Consider the following 13,762-nt stretch of genomic DNA (forward strand, 5'->3'; position numbering starts at 1 on the left):
TTTCTTCCTTTTTTGTTTTTTCATTCCTTCCTTCTTTCCTTCCTTTCTTCCTTTCCTTCATTCTTTTCTTCTTTCCCTCTAATCTTTCATACTTTTTCTTCCTTCCTTCCTTTTTGCTTTCTTTCCTTCCTTTCTTCTTTCTTGTCTTTCCTTCCTTCCTTTTTGCCTTCTTTCTTTCCTTTGTTCTTTCTTACCTTTCTTTGCTTTCTTGCTTCTTTCTTGCCTTCATTTTTCCTTCCTTCCTTCCTTTTTTCCTTCCCTCCTTCCTTCTTTCTTGCCTTATTTTTATTTTCTTCCTTTAATTCTTTACTTCCTTCCTTCCTTCTTTCTTTCCTTCTTTTTCTTCCTTCCTGTTATTCTTTTTTTTCTTCTTTCCTTTCTTGTTAACATGTTTTTTTCTTTATTACTATACTTCTTTTCTTCTTTCTTTCCTTCCTTCTTTTATCCTTCCTTCTTTACTCCTTTCTTTCATTCATTCTTTTCTTTTGCAATTTTCTCTCCCTCCTACCTTCTTTTCTTCCTTCTTCTTTTCCTTTTTCCTTCTTTCCTTTTATTGTTTTTCTTTTTTCTTTTACTTCTCTTTTCCTTGCTTGTTTCCTTCCTTCCTCCTTTCTCCTTCTTTCCTTTTTTCTTTCTTCTTTCTTTCCTTTTTTCCATTTAACTTTCCATCCTTTTCCTTTTTACCATTCTCCTTTCTTTTCTTTCTTCTTTGTTCTTCCTTCTTTCTTTTCTTCCCTCTTTCCTTTTTCTTTCTTCTTTTCTTTTCTTCCTTTTTTCTTTCCATTCTTCCTTCTTTTCTACCTTCATTTCTTTTTCTTTTTCCTTCCTTCTTTCCTTATTATTTTCTTTCTTTCTTCCTTTCTTTTTTCTCCCTTTTTTATTATTTTTCTCTTTCCTACTTTTTTATTTTTGCCTTCTTTCTTTCCCTCTTCCTTCCTTCCTTCTTACCTTTTGTCTTTCTTTTCTTTCTTCATCTTTCCTTCTTTCAATTGTCTCCCTTCTTCTTTCTTTTTACCTCTTTTCTCTCTTATTTTTTCTTTCCTTTTTCTTTCCTTATTCCTTTCTTTCCTTCCTTTTTCTCTTTCCTTCATTGCCACCCTTCTTCCTTTCTTTTTTCTTCTTTACATTTTTCTTCTTTCCTTTCTTCTAATGTTCTTCTTTATTTTTGTTCCTTCCTTTTCTTCTTCATTCTTTTCCTCCTTCCTTCCATTTTTCTTATTTTTCCTTCATTTGTTTGTTTCTTCCTTCTTTCTGTACTTATTTTATTTTTCTTCCTTGCCTTTTTCTTTACTCATTTCCTTCCTTCCTTCTTTTCTTTTTTCTTTCCTTCCTTCCTTCCTTTTCCCCTTCTTTCCATCCTTCTTCTTTCCATTGTTCCTTTTCTTCCTTCTTTCATTGCTTTCTTCTTTCCTTCTTTTATTAATTCTTTCCTTCTATTCTTCTTTCCTTTCTTCTTTTATTCCTTTTCCTTCCTTCCCTCCTTCCTTTCTTCCTTCTTTCCTTTTCTTTATCTTTTTTCTTTACTTCTTCCTTCCTTTGTTTTCCTTTTTTTTCTTTTCCTTTCTTTTTTCCCTTACTTTTTCTCCTTTCTTCCTTCCCTCCTGTTTTTCTTCTTTTTTCCTTCATTTCTTTTTTCCTGCCTTCCTTTTAGTACCTTTCTTTTTTCTTCCTTTCTTTCCTTCTTTTTTCTTCCTTCCTTCCTTTTTTCTTTCCTCTATTCCTTCCTTCCCCCCTTCTTTCCATCCTTCTGTCCTTCTTACCTTCCTTTCTTTCCCTCCTTCCTTTGTTTCTTTCATCCTGTTCTTGTTTTTCTTCCATCTTTTCTTCCCTTCTTTCTTTTCTTCCTTTTCTTTCCTTGCTATGTTCCTTTTATTTTCCTATGCTATCCTTATTTATCTCAGAGGAAAAAAAACATAGCTCTTGTTTACAAATTTGAGGAAAGAACCCAGGACAATATGTTATTTTTGAAGGTCACCCATAGTAGAGATAAATTTGTGTTCTCTGTCCTTTTAGCTTTTCCCTGGCAAAAAAAAGAAGGGAGTGTTTAAAGAGCAAAGAAAAATCCAGAAGTTATGAGCCAGTTGAAGTCAAGCTTTATAAGGAATGCAGCCCTGCTTGTTTCTATGCAGTGTTTGTTTCTCATTCTCTGTAATGTAGAGGCAAAATACCAAGTCCTGTTCTCCTAGAGCTCACCCTCATAAACATTGCTGATAGTATTTTCTCTGCAGCTGTCATCTTCTTCCTCCCACTTATTTATGCTCCTGCTAAAATACATAGTAAACAAGAAAATATTTCTCCATTAACGAGCCACTGTCATTCTTGTCCCTACTAGATGACTTTTAACTTACTTCTCTGTTAGTTCTTGGCTTTTGTGCCAAATAATAATGCCATCTGGGCCTATGACCATTATCACATTCAGGTCCCCAAAGAAGCAGCTGCTTTTTGCCTGTTATTGGAACTGTATGCTGTCTGCTGCACTGCAGTATCTAAATAACAGGATGCCCTCTGGGAGGGTCTTCACCTCATCCCTTCATCATTTCCCTTTTAATTGCACATAAATCTGACCACTGTTTGCCTTGCTTTTTGTCTTTGTAAAACAGTGTTCTCATTTCCACAAATGTGTTGAATAATTTAAAAACTGTTTTAAAAACTGGAGGCAGTTTCCTCTGGGATCTATGGGGTTTGAGGATGCTCAGTAGCATTGGGAGACCACATCTTGTTCCAAAAGACTCTAACCAGCAAGGGTCAGCCTTTCAGTTAAGTTGGATTGAATTGAAGAGACATCTATTAAGTACTTCCTGTGTGCTAGGCAAAGAAGGTACAAAGTCAAAGGGAAAGAAGCCATCCCTGCTTTCAGAGAATTTGACATGCGAATTGATAGAAAATACAAAGTAGTTACAAAATAAATGCCAAGTAATGTGGTGGTTGGGACTGTGGTGAAAGGACACTAAGAACTGGGCCGAGCAAGAAATGCTTCCTGTAGAAGCCGATTCCCAAGCTGAGCCTTGAAGGAAACTAGAGATTCCCAGAAGCAGAGGTGAAGCAGAATATTCCAAGTCACTGGACTTGCATGGGCATATGTATGCGATGGCAAAGATATAGAACTTAAGGGTAGAATGTCTTGATCTAAGGACAGCGATTTCTGTGGAACATAGAGTGTGTGAGGGCAAGATGTGAGCCAATCGTGGAGGTTTTTAAAAGATGCCAAACAGAGGTTTATATTTTATAGTAAAAGCAACAGAAAATTGCTGAATCTTACTGAGTAGGGAAAGGACATGGTAAGCCCTGTGCCGTAGCTCTAAAAAAGATGTATTGGAGATGGAGAGAGATTCTAGACTGGATCACAAATGAGGAAACAATTGCAATTGTCTAGGCAAGAGATGATGTGGCTATGAAGTAGAGAATGTCTACATGAGCAGCAAGAGGGTGAATATTCTAGATGTCATACAGGTAAATGAACAACAGGACTTAAGAGCTGATTGGGTTAAGGGAAATGAGGGAAGAACAGAGCAGAACTCTGAGTTTGTGAATTTAAATGACTAGAATGATGGTGCTGCTTTACACAGAACAGGGGAATTTGGATGAGATGACATGTCTAGGGAGAAAGGCAGGAAATTTGATTTTGAACCCATTGTGGCTAAGATGCTTATAGGACACCCAGTTGGGGGGTATAGTGGAGGAAGTTAGTGATGTAGGACTGGAGTTCAAGAGATCTGGGTATCACCTGCAGAGAGCTGATAACTGAGACCATATGAAACAAAGAAGATTTTATTTGCAGGATTTGGCTTCACATTCCCGATTTTGCCTTTGAATGAAGCACAATGAAGCAGCTAGGTGGTATACTTACTATAGTTCTGGACCTGAAGATGAGAGATGAGAAAACCTGAGCTCAAATCCAGCCTCAAACATTTTCTAGATATGAGGCTGTCAGTCTCCTCATCTATAAAATGGGGATAATAATAGCAACTGCTTTGTAGGGTTGTTGTAAGATCAAGTGAGCTGATATTGGTAAAGTGCCTTGTAAATAAAGTGTTCTATAAGTGCTAGCTAGCATTATTAATATTGTTTCTGTGACCCCGGGCCCCTCTCAATCTTGCTTTTCTCACAAGCACATGTACTTGCACTAGCATGTACTTTATCTAAGATACTTCCTTTTCCTGAAACTGTCAGATTATATCTGGCTTAGAAACTGCCTCTGTTCCTCCCATGTGAAGTTTGTAACACCATCCTTAAATGTCACCAACTCCTTGGAGTCCCTGGGTATCTGAAATATGGGGTCCATTTTTAATCTCATCAACATTCCATTTGGGGAAGTATGGACCCTTCACAAGGCAGAGAAACCTCATAATAGAGCTGAGGCAAGTACAGGAGGAGGGCAGGATTCCGACATATCTAATGGTAGATCCTGAGACAAATCAGAACTGCCGCCTGCATCCGAATGACTCTGATTATGCATCCAAGAGATGAATCTCCTGAACCATTAATAGAGTTGTCTCGATTCTCTGTTTGATTTTTCCCAGTGCAGCCTTAGATCATGCGTACTCTTTGCCAAGGTAAGTGGTTAAGTCAGGGAAGAGCTCAAACTGGTTATTTCTAAGGTAGAGCTAAAAACTTGCTTATTTGACAGCTTGAGTAAGGCACATCCCCAAACTTATAGGCCCAATTCTCTCTCATTACTATTGTCTATACAATACTACCATAATTACTCCATTGGCTCACAGATTTAGAAATAAAAGGATAGCTTAAGGGCCTTCTAATATAGCCTCCTGCTTTTACAGACAAGAATACTGATAGAGAATTAAGTGATTTTGGTAGTATCAGAGGAGAGATTTGAACCTAGGTCCTCTGCCTCCAATACCAGAGATTTTTCTTCTGCAATGGGTTAGAGAAATGTGGAAAGATGTTTATAGCTTTAGTTTTTTCTGGATGGAAAAAAAAACCAATTAATTAATTACTAAAGGAAAATTTATTTTCAGTTAGTTGCAATGGCATCCTGTGCCCTCCAGGGAGTCAATATAGTTTAGTAGAGAGAGAACACTGGGTCTTGAGAGCTATATTCAAATCCTGGCTTGGCTTGGCAACTCCCTATAGGACCTTGGACAAATATTCCACTTCTTAAAGTCTCAGCTTCTTCATACATAAGACAGGGAGTGAATTGTGAAGCACAAAGGTGATAATCTATGTAAAGTGCTTTGAATATCTGCAAGATCTATATTAGTGAGATCTTATTATTATGAAATAATAACCTGCCTCCAAAGTCATCATGATGAAATTAGAAGCCTGTTATCTGTAAAATGCTTTGGCAGTCATAAAGCAGCTGCATAAGTGCAAACTACTCTTATTTGCTCCACTTCATCCATGCACTCATCTGTCCATCCACCATTCATTCAATAAACATAGCTAGTGTGCTAGACTCATGCTAAAAAGACACAATCTAATACTCTAGGATGCAGTTAAGTAAATTAAGTAAAGATGCACTCCTTCCAGTTTTGTCCATAAATGCACTTGTGATAACTGGGTTTATTTGGCTCTCTTTGAAAGGTTTCTGTAGCCTGTTTTTCCCTCTATCTCTTCTCCTGGTTTATGACATGGTACCTTACAATTCTCTCACAATTTTTTCTTCAAGATTTTATAAAGGACTAGGCATGCCCTTGTCTCACTCTGACGAAGATTGAGTATTTGCTGGCCAAGTTGTTTTTAGGCCTTTTTGATCACTTTGTGCCAATAAATTTACAATTACATTTCTTGAGGAAAGTATAATAGTCCATACTGACATCTATCCTTTTATCCATTTCTCCCCTTTTGGTATTAATAGCTTGTCTAAATATGTGAGGTTGCAGGTACGTAAATTGCATGTCATGAGTTTTCATTTTTCTAATTTGGTATTGGTTTTTAGCCTTTGATATAACAGGATAGTATTTTGAGTGTATGGACACAGTTGATTAAGGAATGGCACCCACATAAGTAATAAAGCCATTTCCTACTTGTTTCCAAAAATGGGCTATTCAATTTCTTGTTATGTTATTCTTCCGTTGAAGAACATACTTATGATGTATAGGTAGAAGGCTTCTGTGTAAGATCTTGGACCACATTTCTTACTCGTGAACCATATTTTTTTAAGATAATGTTTTTATTCTCCCTTTTTTCATCAGAGTCTCTGAGTGTTAAAGTACATGTTAAAGTACAATTTAATTTGGACGGTTTTACTTATCAGCCTTGTCAAAATGTCCCAACCTTCTAATCCTCTTCCATGAAGTTGAGGACATTAGCTACAGTTATTTACAGAGTTCTCTTACAAATGTTTATCAGGAACACTTGAAAGTGAGATAACAGCCAACAATTCCCATTAAATGGGAGGCATGCTAGGACAGATTCCATTATTTGTCTCAGCAAGGAAAACCTGTGAGCCATCTTTCCAGTGAGTTACAACTTTCTTCTGCCTTTTGGCATTATTCCTAATCAAAATATATGATTCTGTTTCTCCAGTAGTAGTCCGCTTATTGTTCACTGGACACGTTACTCATCTCTGGAGTACCAAGAATTTATTAAGCACCTGTTATATGTAATCTATATATAATTAGCTACCTTCTTTATGCAGGGCAACCAGCTGATGCAATGGATAGAGCACCAGGCCTGGAAACAGGAAGACCTGAGTTCAAATGTGGCCTCAGACACTTCTTAGCTGTGTAGTTGTGTGACCCTTGGCAAGTCACTTCACTCTGCCTCAGTTTCCTCATCTGTAAAATGAGCTGGAAAAACAAAAGGCAAACCATTCCAGTGGTCTCCAGTGGTCTCTACTAAGAAAACCCCAAATGGGTTCACGAAGAGTCAGACATGGTTGAATAATAACAATAAACTCTAGAGATACAAAAGCAACACAGTAAGTAACTACTCTCAAGGAACTCACATTCTATTAGGGGTATACAGCATTCTCACAGATAAATAAATACAGGATATTCCTCAGGGATTTGGAGGGTAAAGGATGCTAACAACCGTGGAAATATGAGAAAGCTTCTTAGAGGAGGTGGCATTTGAGCAGAATCATCCAGGTAATGAGAATATTCAAGACAGGAAGGACAGCCTATGCAAATGTAGGTAAGATATGTATAAGGAATAACATGGGGGCCAATTTGGCTAGAATGGAGAGTGAGTCGGGAGGACTAATTTCTATTTGTCATACAAAGAGAGTTTGGAGGGGCAGCTAAATGGTGCAGTGGGTAGGTAGAGCACCAGCCCTAAAGTCAGGAAGACCTGAGTTCAGATATGGTCTCGGATACTTGATACTTACTAGCTGTGTGACCTTGGACAAGTCATTTAACCCTACTTGCCTCATTAAAAAAAAAAAAAAAAAAAAAAAAAAAAACCCAACCCAAAGAGAGTTTGAAGCCAGATTCTGAAGGGCTTTAAAAGTCAGAAATCACAAGTGTGTTGTTAATCCTAAGGGCCATAGAGAGCTATTTAAACTTCCTGAGCAGAGGAGTGACATGATCAGATTGGCACAAAAATATATCAAGAAGCAAGTTAATTTTGTAAGTGATCTAAATACTTTCATTCTTAGCACCTTCCTCTCTCTTTCTGACATTCATCAGCCTTGAAAAAACAGAAGGGTGTCTTGTGCTATTGGGGTCCATTTTGTATTTTTCATTTTAACATGAATTGCCTTGGACAGAAAATTAATTACCTAGTGGCCAGCCTATTAGTGATGAGCCCCATAAACATAATTAGTAGAAATGCAAAATTAAAAAATAAAGTATGAATGAAATCTGTATATTTCTCATTGGAGTGCTCAGCAGTATAATAACCCACTAGTTTGGCCGTTAACATTAATTTTCCTTATGAAACAAAAGTACAATTGAAATTTCAAGTCAAAGTAATTTCTCTCTGTTGGAGACTTGAGAATTTGTTGAATCATAGAATTTGAGAGCTGGAATGTACCTTAAGATTCATTAGTCCTACCCCCTCAGGATAGTATGGAGAAACTGAGACCCCAAAACATGAAATCATTGGCCCCATGTCCCACCGATAACCTCTTTGGATTCCCTAGCCAGTGCCATTTCCACAGCTTCCCTCTTCCAATTAGGTGTTTTTCCTCATTTGAAAAAAAATTAATAATGTCTCTTTAATTAGATACCTTGAGAAGTTGAATCATTTTGCTAATTAAGGTGATGTTCTAAAGTAATTGAAAAAATTAGTTATAGAGTAACATGGTCTTATAGAATTAGTAGCTAGAGACTGGTTGGTCATCTTTGACAGACCGAGAAGGGTTCATAAGGCAATCAAGACAGCGTGAACTACAAAGTACAAAGCCATTTTGGGGCAAGAGCACTTCTTTCCCAAACATGACAATAGTCATTTTTGTGACTTCGGAAGAGTAGTACCCTCTCTGAGAGCCTCACTATCTTCCTGTGTAAAAAGCAAATGATAATGCCTGCCCTGCCTCCTCCAGGAGGTTGGAGAGAGGAAGGCACTTTTCCAGAATGTTAATCGCTATGTAAATTTGACCTCTTATGAATAATCTTGCTGATTCATTCCCAATGCCATGGTATCCGGCTTTCTTGGGAAGAATCTGCTGTGAATCTCTGACAAATGTGATGAATTGTTCCCACTTTATCCAGGTAATATGGAAACAACAAGAGGGAGCCTTGCTTTCTGTTAAGGACTTTATCTAGACCACAGAAATTAGAAATGATTGTGGTCTCTGGTCCAGACAAACTTTTAATTCAGAAAAAAATGCCATTAAAAGAAAAAGCAATTTGAGATAAATAATGGACCCAAATAGAAAATCCAAATTATAAAATAACTAGGCAGTTAATCTTTGAAAAATAATAAAACCAATTTATGTTGAATTGCAGCTTGAAATTTATTCTTTTTAAAATGGAAAATGGTCTCTGAACTGTAGTCCATGTAAGAGCCATTCTTTCTATCATTTATATTTTTGGTGACATCTATAACAATTTTCTCATGGATAAAATGAGGAGGGATGTATATACAACTTCTCCCCCTCAATCATCTTACATAAGAGGGTCCCATAAGTGTTTTTTTTGGAAATTGATGCTTGAGGGAAGCTTAGGGGTAAGATGGCCGAATTTCAGACCTGGTACTATTACATATAAAGGGCAGGTAGGTGGCGCTGCAGTGTGGGCTGGGCCTGAGTGGAAGAATCATTTTCCTGAGTTCCAATCTGACCTCAAACTTTTTCCAGCTATGTGACCCTGGGCAAGTTACTTTACCCTGTTTGCCTCAGTTTCCTCATCTGTAAAATGATCTGTAGTAGGAAATGATAAGCCACTCCAGTATATTTGCCAAAAAACAAACAAACAACAACAACAAAAACCCTGAATGGGGTTACAAAGAGTCAGACACAATTGAAACAATTCAGTGATCATAGCAAGCACTCTTAGACATCTGACTTAAAAAGAAAAGGGTTAATATCTTTAAGTGCCTGAATGTCTTATCTGAAAGTAAAGGATCAATTTCTGCTCTGTCACCTCTTCAGATAAGGAACCCTTGGGCCTCTGAGGAGTTAATTGGAGGTCTTCAGTGACCCTTAAGGATTTCTTCCTCTAATAGCAATTCGAGGGGACAATTCTCTTGGATCAGAAAGAAGCAGCGAGGCTCCCTTAGGGGAAGTGAAGAATTGGTAAGCCTTGAAAGCTATAATCCTCTCATTCTCACAATCTATGGGGAAGGACAATCTGGGCCAAATCACAGAAATGGGAGACAGGATACAATTCGCAGAGTATTTATATGCAGCTGGATGACACAGTGTGGTTCTTGGAGTCTGGAAGAACTGGGTTCAACTTTTGCCTTAAATTCTTATTAGTTGAACCTGGCCAAGTTATTTAACCCCTCTGGATCTCAGTTTCCACATCTGTAAAATGGCCAGAATAATAGAACCTACATCACAGGGGCATGATGAAGACCAAATGAGACAACACTTACTTACTGAGTGTTTTGCAAAATTGAGAGAGCTATATAAATATTAGTAATTATTATTACTATTATTATAATTATGGTTAGTGTAATTATTATATGGAAAGTAGCAGCTCTGTTTGGCTGGAATGAAGAATGCATGAAGCAGGGTGCTGGGAAATATATCTGAAAAGTCAGGGAACCAAATCGTGAGGGCTTTAAATGCCTTTAAATGCCAGAAAAGCAATGTTTTGACAATACTATACCTCCACTAAAAAGGGCAGCTGTAAAATTGAAATTGAAGTTGGTAATGATAGAGAACTGGACCTTCACAGAGAGAATCGCTGTATGAGAACCCATTTTATGTCACTTTCTCCACTGCAGTGATTCATATTAATGAAGATCAATTACTGTGACTCTCTAAGCAACTTGAGTGGAGGGCACAGAGAAAGTGAGTCATCCCTGCTGGTTGTGATTGAATTGTCTTGTCCTGATTCTAGTTCTGGCTCTTTCTAGAAAGAAACTTCTCATTTGGAAAAAAAATCACTTGCTCTCAATTTTTGCCAAAGAATTTCTTAGGTCAGACTATAACTGGGGGGGGGGGAGTGATCACAGCTCTGACACAGACATTAAAAGTGAGAGAGTCGGGAATGATCAATTTAAAGTTGTACAAGACCCTAGAGACCATCCAGTCAACCCTGGTCATTTTTGCAGATAAGGAAACCAAGGCACAACAAGGTTATGTGACTTGTCCTGGATCACACAGCTAATGGGTGAGACAGAATCTGAAACCAAATTTTTCCTGGCTCCAAGTACATTGTCCAATATACTCTTGTCACACATACTGCTTCTTTAGCCAAACGTTGGCAGTAATTAACAGTAACACATATGTTTTGTGCAGTTGTTCTTCAGTAGGGAACAAACAATTGAGATGAGCAGCTAGTTAGCAAGAATTGGGAAGAATCTCCCAGGTGGCGTGCTTTCTCCGTCCACCAAATTTGCCCAACTGAGATGAGCACCCCTCAAGCCCATCCTCACCCTACTCTTCCCATTCCCTAGAAAAGGCCTTGAGGCATTTTACACTTATGGAACCTTGTGGATCTCAAGGTCTCTCCCTCCCTATCCCTTCAAATGAATTTCTTTTAAAAAGTAGATGGGGGAATGCCTTAAAGCTGATTGTCCCAGGGCCATCCTTCCCTTGCCCAAGAAACATGATGAAGTTTAAAAAAAAGTTCCGGATTTGAAACCTTAGCATATAGGCTCAAGATCCATCTCAGGCATATACTTTCTTTAGGACCCTGGTCAAGTTCCTTTGCCTCTCCAGATTTTTGTAAATAGGAAAGCATTACACTTGATGCTAATAAAACTTTTAATTTCTAAAATCTAACTAGCAAAAATCCTAAGCACTCTCTCTGTTCTCATCTCATAGAGGAGGAACAGAGGCTTGTGGAGAGGATCTTACACATCCATGACTCTAAAGCTAATCACTTCTCTAGCCAGGGACTTGAACCCAAAATTGTCAATTGATATCAAACTAAGTGTTATGTCTTTAACAGCAGTGGTTTGAAGATCCTTTTCGTGTATATCCTCGGAGTCTGGTGAAGTCTATTCAGAGCAAAGTTTTTAAAATAATTGAAGAAAATGGTAAGTTTAGTTAGAGCTGAGTAAAAATTGAAAATGTCATTTTTCTCCAGTCAGGTCCATTTGTCCATGTTCTTATGAACTCCTGTTTTATGGAATGTTATTCCTCTAAGGACTTTTGGCTGGTGACTGCAAGGAAAGAAACTATTATATCTCCCAGTATTATGTCCTTACCTTGAAGTAACCATGTATGTATTCCAACATCAATTGGAAGAACAGGGAATGAGTAGCCTGGAAAAGAGAGGAATATGATAGCTCTCTTCAAGTATTTGAAAAGTTGTCACATGGAAGAAAGGTCAGTTATGTTCAGTGGCCTCATAGTGCACTAGAACAAGGTACAAGGGAGTTTGAAGTTTAAGTTCAAACTAAGAAAAACGTTTTCTAAGAATTAGAACTATTCAAAAGTAGAATAGGTTGTCTCAATGGGGAACAAGTTCTCTAACTCTAAAAGCAGTCAAGTGGAATTTAGATGAATGAACTAAGCATTTATCAAGAACTTTAGCACTGTGCTAAGTGCTGAAGACACAAAGACAAAAGCAGAATAACCTTTGCTCTCCAGAAGCTTATATTCTGATTAGAATGGGTGACAGGGGCTGGGAAGGGCAGCACAAAGGAGAAGGGATCCCTGAGGTACCTGTTCCACTTGGTCCTTTTGTACCCAGAGGATGCCCAGTCACAATGTATATTGTAGGGAAGGGTTTGGGGATTGAATTAGTGGTCCTTCTAATTTTATTCCAACTCAGAAATTCTGATACACAGATGATATTTACAGGTCTGTTTCCTTCCAGCCAACCGATTACTCCAAATTGACGTAAAATGAATTTTCACTTTATTGAATGTTTTGACTGACTAATTTAGACAAGGTTGGTGGAGGCAGCATTGCTTCTTTAACCAAACAACGATGGTAATTCTTAATAACACGATTTTTGCCCAAATACAATTTAAAATCATTTCCTGTCAGTCTGAGCATCTGAAATAGTCTGATAAATGAAAAGTTAGAATTAATGGGAAAAGTTTTGGTTAAGTGGTTGAAGATGGGCCTTAATTGTGGTTCTAGTAGGGAGTTGCTGGAACTCTGTCTTCCCAGAAATCAGCCGGAGTCAGGATCACTAACCGTCTTTATTCTTGATTTTTTACTGTCAAGGTCAGGGGTTAGGCCTAGCAACCTCACACACACCTTCCTCCCTCAAATGCCCTGAGAGACTGACTCAGCATCCGAGTCTCAATTCCTCTTCCTCCTCCTACACCTCCCACACACGTCACTTCCCCCTTTTTGTCCCACCAATCAAGTCAGCACAGAACAGCTGGGGAGGGTCAACCTTCAAACAAGTTAATAGGGAACCTTCCAATTGGCGATTAGTCTCATGTGCTTCATTATCCAAGTGCATTGCTCAGTTCTAGCCTTTTACAGCGGGTATTTCAAAGGAAAGAGTTTTAAATAAAAGGATTTTTAAAAACTAATATATATTTTCTAATTGCATATGTTTTTATTTTTAGAGATTTCAGTGTTGGGAGAGAAGCAGAAGGAGTAGAGGCCCATATTTGAATCATGAGCCTAACTTCAGGTACACTTGCTAATTTTATAACTATGGGCAAATGATTAAAACTTTCTAAACCTCAGTTTCCTCATCTGTAAAACACTTTAACAATATCTGTTGCCTCTCATTCACCGGAGCATTGTGGGAATCAAATGAGATCATGTTTGTAAAGCTCTTTGCAAACTTTAAAGTTCTAGAGAAATTATCTCACTGTAGATATGTAATAGCTATATGACTTTACAAAAGTTACCTAACCTGCCAATTTCATCTCTGTTAAAATGGGAATAAATCTTATACGTACCTCACTGGGTTGCAAACCTTAAAGCTCAATGGGAATATGAGATGGCTATTATAATTATCGGCGTTGTTATTATTATCACTTTGTTAAATTGCTTGCTACCTGTTATTAATGATTCATACATCTTTCTAATTCAGGCTTTCTCCTGCAGGTCTTGAGATGGAATGGGAGCATGCATTGAAAAAAGATTCATTAATGCTTCCTTTGGGCCAAGAACTGTGCTAAGTTGAATGATGCTAACTTGGATTGATCTTCCCAGGTTTTCATGTTTTGCGTAGAACATTTTGTGGAAGTCATTCTTCATGCCTACCTCCCTTCCTCTCCGTGTTGTTGCATATTCAGTGAAGTCCTGCACTAATAGTCTAGGTAATTA

Source organism: Sminthopsis crassicaudata, chromosome X, assembly GCF_048593235.1.
Source record: "Sminthopsis crassicaudata isolate SCR6 chromosome X, ASM4859323v1, whole genome shotgun sequence".
Taxonomy (NCBI): domain Eukaryota; kingdom Metazoa; phylum Chordata; class Mammalia; order Dasyuromorphia; family Dasyuridae; genus Sminthopsis; species Sminthopsis crassicaudata.